Raw genomic sequence first — 9,301 nt, 5'->3', positions numbered from 1 at the left:
CCATGTGACTGGTCACACTGGATAAGAACAGAACAGTTTGTTGATGAAAGTTTCGAAGGGAACTTCCTTTAAAATCACTGCTTCTCCGAAATTGTGAGATGTGGAGTTGTGCACCCATACCAACATCAATCGTTTCAGGGGGCTTATGTGTGTTCTTATCCGAGACATCGATCTTTAAACGTTTCATTGTTGTATCAGCCTTTTTGATGGTATCTGAAGGTATCAATCAAAAAATCAAAAATGGTAAGGAAAGATCGGTGTTAAATAAATAATCAGCACCTTTCCCATTTCCCAACCAGACTTCTTGATGCCATTTTTCAAGCTTCCATGTACAGTATGCAGGCCACATGTTCCGATATTCACCAGACCAGCTAGTTCATCAAGATCACGTTTTTCAGAAAAGAAAGAAAGAAACTTTAGGTTGACATTTGGTCCATCTGAAGATATTTGCATAAGACTTTTTGGATCAACAGATTTGGACCCATTCAAAAAAGTTTTGAGTATTTGCTCTGCATTTGCACTACCCATGAATTCAGAGTTCATGTACTTGTTATGCAAATATCTTTCTCATTATCCCAACATCTGACCAAAAAATATCCATTTGTCTCTTTTGTATTTTTTTGTTTAAACTTTCATGTAAAAATTAAGCCTTCAAACTAAATTTCAGGACATTCCAGGACAATCTCTAAAAAAGAAGGAAAGTCCAGGACTTCCAGGACATTCAAGGACAAAAACTAAATTCCAGGAGATTCCAGGACAGTGGTCACTATGCTTTCTACTGGGATGCTTGTTAGATGAAACCGTCTGCATAAAGACCACAACTCCCTTGGCAATGGAAAGATCATGCTAGTACAATAACAACGTTCTTCTTTTTAAAATTTTTGGATGTGGTTATTTGGTGAAGTGATCATTAGATTTAAATTATGTCAGCGATACTGAAAGAACTAGTATAATCCTAGAATATAAAGCCGAAAAAAGTAGACAAAAAACAAATGAAAATCGTTGCCGTGCCTTCTCTTTTAAAAATATCTACGCATGAGGTTTCGTCCCCTATTGTTGAAGAAGCAGTGTGGACGAGGTGTTGAAGATATGTTTGCATTTTTTATTAATATTTTGCAGTTTCTCCGCTACATCCTATCTGTAGTAAATGATAATATATATACTTTATGATGATAGGAAATAAATTGAAATCAGCTATCTTTCTTAGTGAATCCCAAAAAGTAACCATGTAAATCATGCCATATACCAAACCGTTACTACCAATAATCGAGTCTTCTTAAGATCAACCCCGAAAAGTGAGATAAAATATACCTTATGATCTAATGCGTCAAACGCGCCAATACTTACTGTTACCTTTGTTGGCTTATGGGTGATCTATGATGATTAATAACAACCGAATATTATAGTTTTTTTAAAATAAAAAAGTTTTGTTAATACAATTAAATTAAACGCCTCCTAAAATTTAACGCCTCTTCAAAAAAAATACGCCCAGGCAAAAAGTTTTTAATAGACCAGACGCTCAATATTTGAATATTTTTTAAGGAGCTCGATGATTTCCTATGAATAACCATGTGGGGAAACGAAACAAAGTCTCCGCCATAAATACTGTGTATAGTTGGCGAGGCAGGTAATTGCCTCGTTTGCATTCCACACCACACTGTCACGCTCAGACTCCGCGTGAGAGAAAGAGTTCGTTTGTTGTTAAATTATATCATCTCACATGTGCTAGTTTTGTTAAAAGTCTTGTAATATTAGCCATACTTTTTCATCTCTTTTTTAACATTGGTCTTATGATTTTTACACGTTTTTAAGTTGAAATGTTCTCAGCCTCTCCAATCCTTCCTATACAGCTCTAGCTTATATATGTGGAATGAGATATAGAATTTAGGAAGTAGTTATAGTGTACAATGCCCTCTATGGCTCACTTCTCTTCAAATTTAAAAGCACTTCTCTTCTATGATTTAAACAGTTTTCTTCTGTATTTTCACACTTCTCTTCTGTATTTTGACTCTTCTCTTCTGCAATTAACACTTCTCTGCATGACATTCTTCATCACCCCATAACATTTTGAAAAAGCTATTAATTACTAACACCACTTGATCTTTTTAATTGCCGAGACCCAGTATGTCAATTGTTTATCCTCGTCTCCACAATGTTGGAGAGTCATAGCAGCAAACTTCTGTCTTCAAGAAACCTGAGCGCAACTTTTGGCAAAGAATTGCAGCTAGCTAACAGTGATTTCCATTTTATTATAGATAGATAGATAGATAGATGTTCATATTTTACATGGCTAGCCTCACAAATATCGAGGGATATACCCTGTCTATTATTTCCAGGGGCCATGGCGTAGATGGAGAGTCCTAGGTTATTTAATGCTCATTTTGAGCTACGCAGACCCAATTAGAGCCCGCGCTCTACTAGACAACTCCCGGCAACATCCAATGGCCCACACAGTGTGCCATCTTCCCAATTTCCCTCACATGGCTTGGGTTAACCCGGGGCTATGGTAACATTCACTTGCCCATGTTGAATCGCCGTCAAGAGGAATCAAACCCTGGTCTCCCGCACAGAGTACGAGAGCTATAACCACTAATCCACGGCGCCACAAATTATTATTTAGCCTTAATAATTTACACATACAGTAGTATAACACTTGGGGAAAACTGCTAACTAAGAGTGTACTGCTAATTAGAAGAATCTCCAAATTAGGCGTAAGAGCGGAAGACTAATTAAGCACCTATTTAAGATAAATTTAATATTTTGAGGGTCTTGTTGACTCCTTTAGTACAAAATTGTAAATAAATCCAGTGTCTGTAATAACACAATGTGGAAAAAAACGCTAATTGGGTGGAAGATGCCGTCTTAGATTAAATTTATTGCGAATGTTTTACTTCTAAATAACAGTGTACCGCCAATTTAGGATTATATCTGCCAAATTTAGAATAAATCACAATGTACAAGGCGGATGTCACAAACATATGGTTTATGGTGTCCTAAAAATAGGGTTGGTGGACAAATAAAAACTCAAAAATTTAAAAAAAATATGTACAAATATATAGACCATTTTGTGAGAGGTGTGCAATCACACGCCCCACATGCATGGATTTGTTTAGGCATGCGATTAATCACACACGCAAATCTTTGTTTTTTAACGAAATATGAAGTCAGAGAATGATTTTAGAAGGCTTTGCAACCCTTATCGTTAACTTAAACATTTGTCATGTACGTAGAAAACACATAGTTAAAATACATATTTTTATAAATTTGCTAATTCTTTTAATTTAAAGAGATCTAACGAAGTTTAAATAGAAAAATAAATGGCAAATATTTATATGTTCTATTTGGTAGTGTTTTTGTGGTTTTATAATTCAATCTCTTTATATAATAATAAGTAAAAAAAAATTTTTTGATAGTAAAGAAAAATTATTTTAGTAAGGAATTACATGATCGATCCTCAGCATTAAAATGTGAAATATCGTTATTAGCCATGCTTTAACTTTCCGTAATTTAATTTACCTTAAATATTGTTTGTCCTACAAGTACTTACAAGGTATAATTAATGATTTTACTCACAAGTTTTTGTACCATTGGTTTAAATTCCTGGCTGTAAACTTTGTTTAAACTTGCTTTTCGCATGTTCCACACGCCAAAACAATAGCCCCTGGGTGGTGTAAGGTGGTAAAGGGATTTTGTTCTTACTTTTGCTTCTTGAAAATTTAATTTTTTAAGATCGAACGCGCATGACACGCAGGAAATTACTGAGGTGTGCGATTTATTACGCGCCTACCTAAAATCTTACGAAATGGCCTGAATATCCAGCCATAAATGTGCTCCATTGCACTGATACTTAATGATAACTTGCTGTAGGGAGACAACGAGCATTTGTCGCTCTAGTTCTTCCAACTCTGAATGTCAAAAATTGTGATCTGAAAATAGGGTCAGCTGGGTGACTCTAACACCAAATATTATACATTGGGGAAACAAATTCAAAAATGAAGGTTCTGACTCACACCCTCTAACATTTTTTTAATTTTGAAGAGCTAAACAACCTTGATGACGAGGAAACAAACCCATTGAGAATCCTGCCTCTAATTTGTGAAGATTTTGCGGAATTCATGCTTACATTGGATGGGGTAAAACATGGGCTTTTCATGGTAATATTTTTACAGTAGAAACCTTGTTAAAAAGAAATTTACAGACAAATTCACTTTAAAATGTATATTTATAATATAATATTTTTATAATTAGACCCTCTGCCTTGCAAACTCTTTGATTTAATATTTCTCTCAACAGTGTTGACTAATTTAACTGTACTATGTCTAGTACTGTCTAGGCCGTTTCTCAGAAATACCTTTGGTTTGCAACCTTTTTCATGACTTTAAAACTGACCTGGGAAAAGAAAGATTTTTTTCATATTCAGTCAAAAGTGTAAAATTGATAATAACCACAGATAGTGAAAAAGATGTACACATATATTTATTACACCCACCAGTTATAATGCTACACTATAAAGAAACAAATAATAAACATTTGATCAACACTAACACATGCCTCCCTTTTTCTTGTAGTTCGTAGAACGTCCATAATGTTTGAAATGTCTGCAACAAAAGAAGGTACACGACCTGTGTGCACAATGAAATAAAATGAAACACTTTGATAATAGTCAATTTTACACACATCAAGTTTTCCAATCGACAGAATATCTTGTAAACTCTGTTTAGTTTTCCTCAATTTTCCCAATTCGAAAGACATCTCTTAATTTATAAACAACCTCTTTCTCAAAAGATGTTGTTCCAGAGTGAATAAAATCGTCGATATGGATAACAAAAAGCCCTTCTAGAATATCCTGACGTTTCCAATAGGACAAAGCTGGATCGAACTTGAATTGTACACATCCAAGCTTTTCAATTTACAGTAAAAAACCAGTGTCGCACAGCATCGTTTAATCCATACACAACTTTTTTAAGTTTCCAAAGGTTGCCTTGGTCATCTGCTTTAATTGGTGGCTGCAAAAATACATTTCTTTGGATCTCGCATCCCTGAAGAAAAGCAGCTTTGATATCTGTGGTTTTGCATTGCCACTCTTTTATACTAGAGACTGCTATCAGAATTCTCAGGGTGCTTTTCAAGGCAGTAGGCGAGTCAACTTGTAAAATTTGCTCCTCTTCAAAGCCTCTTGCAACAAGTCTGGCTTTTACAAAATTTTCTGGACCAGTTTTCTTCTCTGTAATTACCCATGTAGTAGAGATTGTCTTTTGTCCTGAATTTCTCACTTCTTCAAAAACCTCAAAATCCTTCCAGTTCTTAACCTCTCGTTCCTTGGCAGTGATAACATCTTTTTCACAATGGCGTTGTTGTGGCACTAAGACAATGTTTACTTCCTCAGTTCTTCCCTTTTCTACCTTTTCCCATTTATCAATACTCTGAAAATCTATACAAATGGGATTTTCTTCATCTGGGTGTTTCACATTGTAGCAGAAAGAATACTTCCCAGTTGCTTTGCCAGCTCTGTTGATTAGAGTTGCCTCTCTCCAAATGTTGTCACCTGGTTGCTTGTAGCTAATTTCATCATTTTTCACAATGGCGTCGTTGTGGCACTAAGACAATGTTTACTTTCTCAGTTCTTCCCTTTTCTACCTTTTCCCATTTATCAATACTCTGAAAATCTATACAAATGGGATTTTTTTCATCTGGGTGTTTCACATTGTACCAGAAAGAATACTTCCCAGTTGCTTTGCCAGCTCTGCTGATTAGCGTTGCCTCTCTCCAAATGTTGTCACCTGGTTGCTTGTAGCGAATTTCATCATTTTTCTTTGGCATACCCATAACGTTGTCAGTCATGTTTTGGTCCAAGGTGGCATCGTCAAGTTGTACTCCATCGTGTATAGCAGCATCGCATGTTGTCTTTGATTAGTGCTTTTTTCGTCTGAAAATTCACGAATGCAATTCGCCTCACCTGAGGTAACTTTTATTTCAGGGCCAGGATCTGATTCTGTTGGCTCTTGAAATTCATGCCCAACTTTAATCAGTCTGTTGGTTGATACCCTAACATAAACATTTCCATGTCGCACAAAGACAATTTTTCCATCTTGACCTATTACAGTGCCAGGTCCTTTCTATTTGTTGCATTTGTCTCTCTTGTAAAAGACTTTACAACCTCTGTCAAATTGAGTACAGTTTACCTTAATTTTATGTTTTAAGGCACGTCTGATTTTTGATGATAACTCAGCTTCTATGTATGCTCTTCTAGCAGCATGCAAGGTGTTGATATGCTTTGCAAACACTTGGTTCATTGTTGTACCATCAAGAGCTGGTGGCAAATCTCTCATCACGTTGGGAAAATATAGAAAAAGTCTTTAACAATAACAAAAATTTTTCAACATTAGTATGTTTTGCGCTAAACATTTGAGTTGCCGTTTTCTAAACGTTTGAGTTGCCTACATTAAAAAAACATAAATTTTTCCCAAAACGCAGTAATTAATGTTGCGAAATATAAAAAATAGTAAAATATATCATCATCATTCTCAGCTTAATGTCTGTTTTCCATGCTAGCATGGGTTGGACGGGGTATATTAATGACCCTCTTTCAATCTGATCTAGACTGTGTTAGATCTAAACTCAACTTCCTCTGTATCAAGTCTGTCCTTATAACCTCCTGTCAAGTCTTTCTCGATCTGCCTCTGGGCTTTGCCCCAGGAACTATTAAGTCTCTACACTTTCTTACCCAATTATCCTCATCCATTCTTTCCAAGTGCCCCAGCCAATTCAATTTTCTGGATAACATCTGTAATTCTATGGATACTTAGCCTGCTTCTTAGCTCATCTGAATTCTTTTTGTCTCTCAGACTGGCGTTACACATTCACCTAACCATTCTCATATCATTCCTTTCTAAACGGTCAAGATGCCCATGTCTCACTATCGTACAACATAACACTTCTTACACAGGCCTAATGCAACCTACCTTTTACCTTAATTGACAAGACTCTGCTAGTCAACAAAGGAAGTAACTCTCTGAACTTTTTCCAAGCAGAACCTATCTGCAAGTAACACTTCTTCCAACACCCCCTTCACTGCCCAAATATCACCTAAGTAACAGAAATTCTCAACTATCTCTAACGAGCCACTGTTGTACATCATTAAAGCTGGAAATACACCTTTGTAACGCTTGCATACAAACTGAATGTCAGCCCTTAACCTTCCACTAATACTACTGCACTTCTTATGTACCCAATGCTTGCAAGTCTGAAAAAAATTGAAAAGTTACTACCAACCCCTTTCCTGCAAACTCCACAAGGCCACTTTCCAAATTAATTCTTCCATCGACTTTGCTATGAGAACCAAATCATCTACATACAATAACTCCCATGGACGACCTGTTCTGAACTCCATCGACAGCGCTTCTAAGACTAGAACAAAAAACAAAGGACTAAGTAAAGAATCCTGGTGTACACCAACATTTACACTAAATTCATCACTAAGTGCATTGTTAATCCTGACACGACTTCTAGCATTGCTGTACATAGACTATACCATCTTAACTAGCCACTCATCCACACCTAATTTTCTCATAGCCCACTAAATAACTTTACGTGGCACTCTATCAAAAGCTTTCTCTAAATCTACAAAGGCAAATTAGAGATTCTTTCTCTTTCCTAAACACTTTTCCTGAAGCTGTCTGAGTAAAAATATGACATCTGTAGTGCCACGCTCTGGAACGAAACCAAATTGCATCTTATCTATATCAATTCTTTCTCTAAGTAACTTATCAATCACTCTTTCAGTAACTTTTATTACTTGATCAACCAACTTCAAACCTCTATAGTTACCTCTTTCTAATGCATCACCCTTGCCCTTGAAACAATTCACTATTACACTCGACTGCCATTCACTCGGAATAGCACCGTCCTTTATAATCTGATTAGCAAGACTTGTAATAAGCTCAATTCCACCAATCTTCAATTTCCTAATAGCCTCCACTACCCATTCTGTCTTGATCTGCATAGCTGGCCCTTCTACAACATCATCATCAGACAAATTATCCTCATCTCAATCAAACTCAGTGTTAAAGCAAACTCTGATAAAAATTCTTCCAAGCTACCCTTTTCTCCTCCTCTGTGCTAGCCAAAACACCTTCATCATTATGCATACACTTCTCACCTATAACATCTTGATTAGTCTTTTTCATTTGCTTTGCTATCTTGAATCCCTTATTGTGCTGGTCTTCCCATCTTAACGCATCTGCAAATCTGTTTCTCTCTGCTTCTGATTTTGCCTTATACACTGCTGTACGAGCACGGCACTTAGCTTCTAAGTAAATATTTTTACTAACACCTGACAAATTTTATTGCTAGGTCTAGATTATATAAGTTAAATGAAAGAAAATACTATCTATTAAAACTGCAAAAATGTCCGTTTAAAAAATGCAGGGGTAGTTATAATATTTTTATTGAGAAACCTAAAACATCTATAAAAATTAACAATCGCAGTAATTTATGTTGCAAAATGTATAGTAAACATTGAAATCGCAATAATTTATGTTGCAAAATGTATAGTAAACATTGAAATCGCAATAATTTATGTTGCAAAATGTATAGTAAACATTGAAACCACAATAATTTATAAAGGAATAATGATATGTCCCAAAAATTTTTTGTCCAAAACAATTATCTAAATTGCACAAGTTTCTGTAGCTGTGAAGTATAGGTTTTACAGTTCCATAATACCTACAATTAGATTACATTGCCGTACTTGGGCACTTGGAAAGAATGGAGGAGGATAATTGGGTAAGAAAGTGTAGAGACTTGATAGTTCCTGGGGCAAAGCCCAGAGGCAGACCGAGAAAGACTTGGCAGGAGGTTATAAGGACAGACTTGATAGAGAGGAAGTTGAGTTTAGATCTAACACAGTCTAGATCAGATTGGAAGAGGGTCGTTAATATACCCCATCCAACCCATGCTAGCATGGAAAACGGATGTTAAGCCGAGAATAATGATGATGATGATGTAATGTCAATGTTGCTAATGAACAGAGGCATGAATGTAAAAACATGTGATTAAAACTACATGCTAAAGCTTTATTCACACCAGGCACGATCGAGAAAATTTACATCCACAGGCGCAGGAGCACACATGTAAATTAATTCAGGAACAACCATGAGACTAATGTTGTGAAACTCGCATACGTGTAAAGTTCTCTTTAAGGAGTACTATAACCAACAAACCTATTTAAAAATGTTGTAACATAAACATTGGATCTGATTTTTACGAAAAGCTATGAGTTTTTTGACTATTGACTAGCTTA

Source organism: Hydractinia symbiolongicarpus, chromosome 10, assembly GCF_029227915.1.
Source record: "Hydractinia symbiolongicarpus strain clone_291-10 chromosome 10, HSymV2.1, whole genome shotgun sequence".
Taxonomy (NCBI): Eukaryota; Metazoa; Cnidaria; class Hydrozoa; order Anthoathecata; family Hydractiniidae; genus Hydractinia; species Hydractinia symbiolongicarpus.
Note: the sequence above shows the minus strand (reverse complement) of the source record.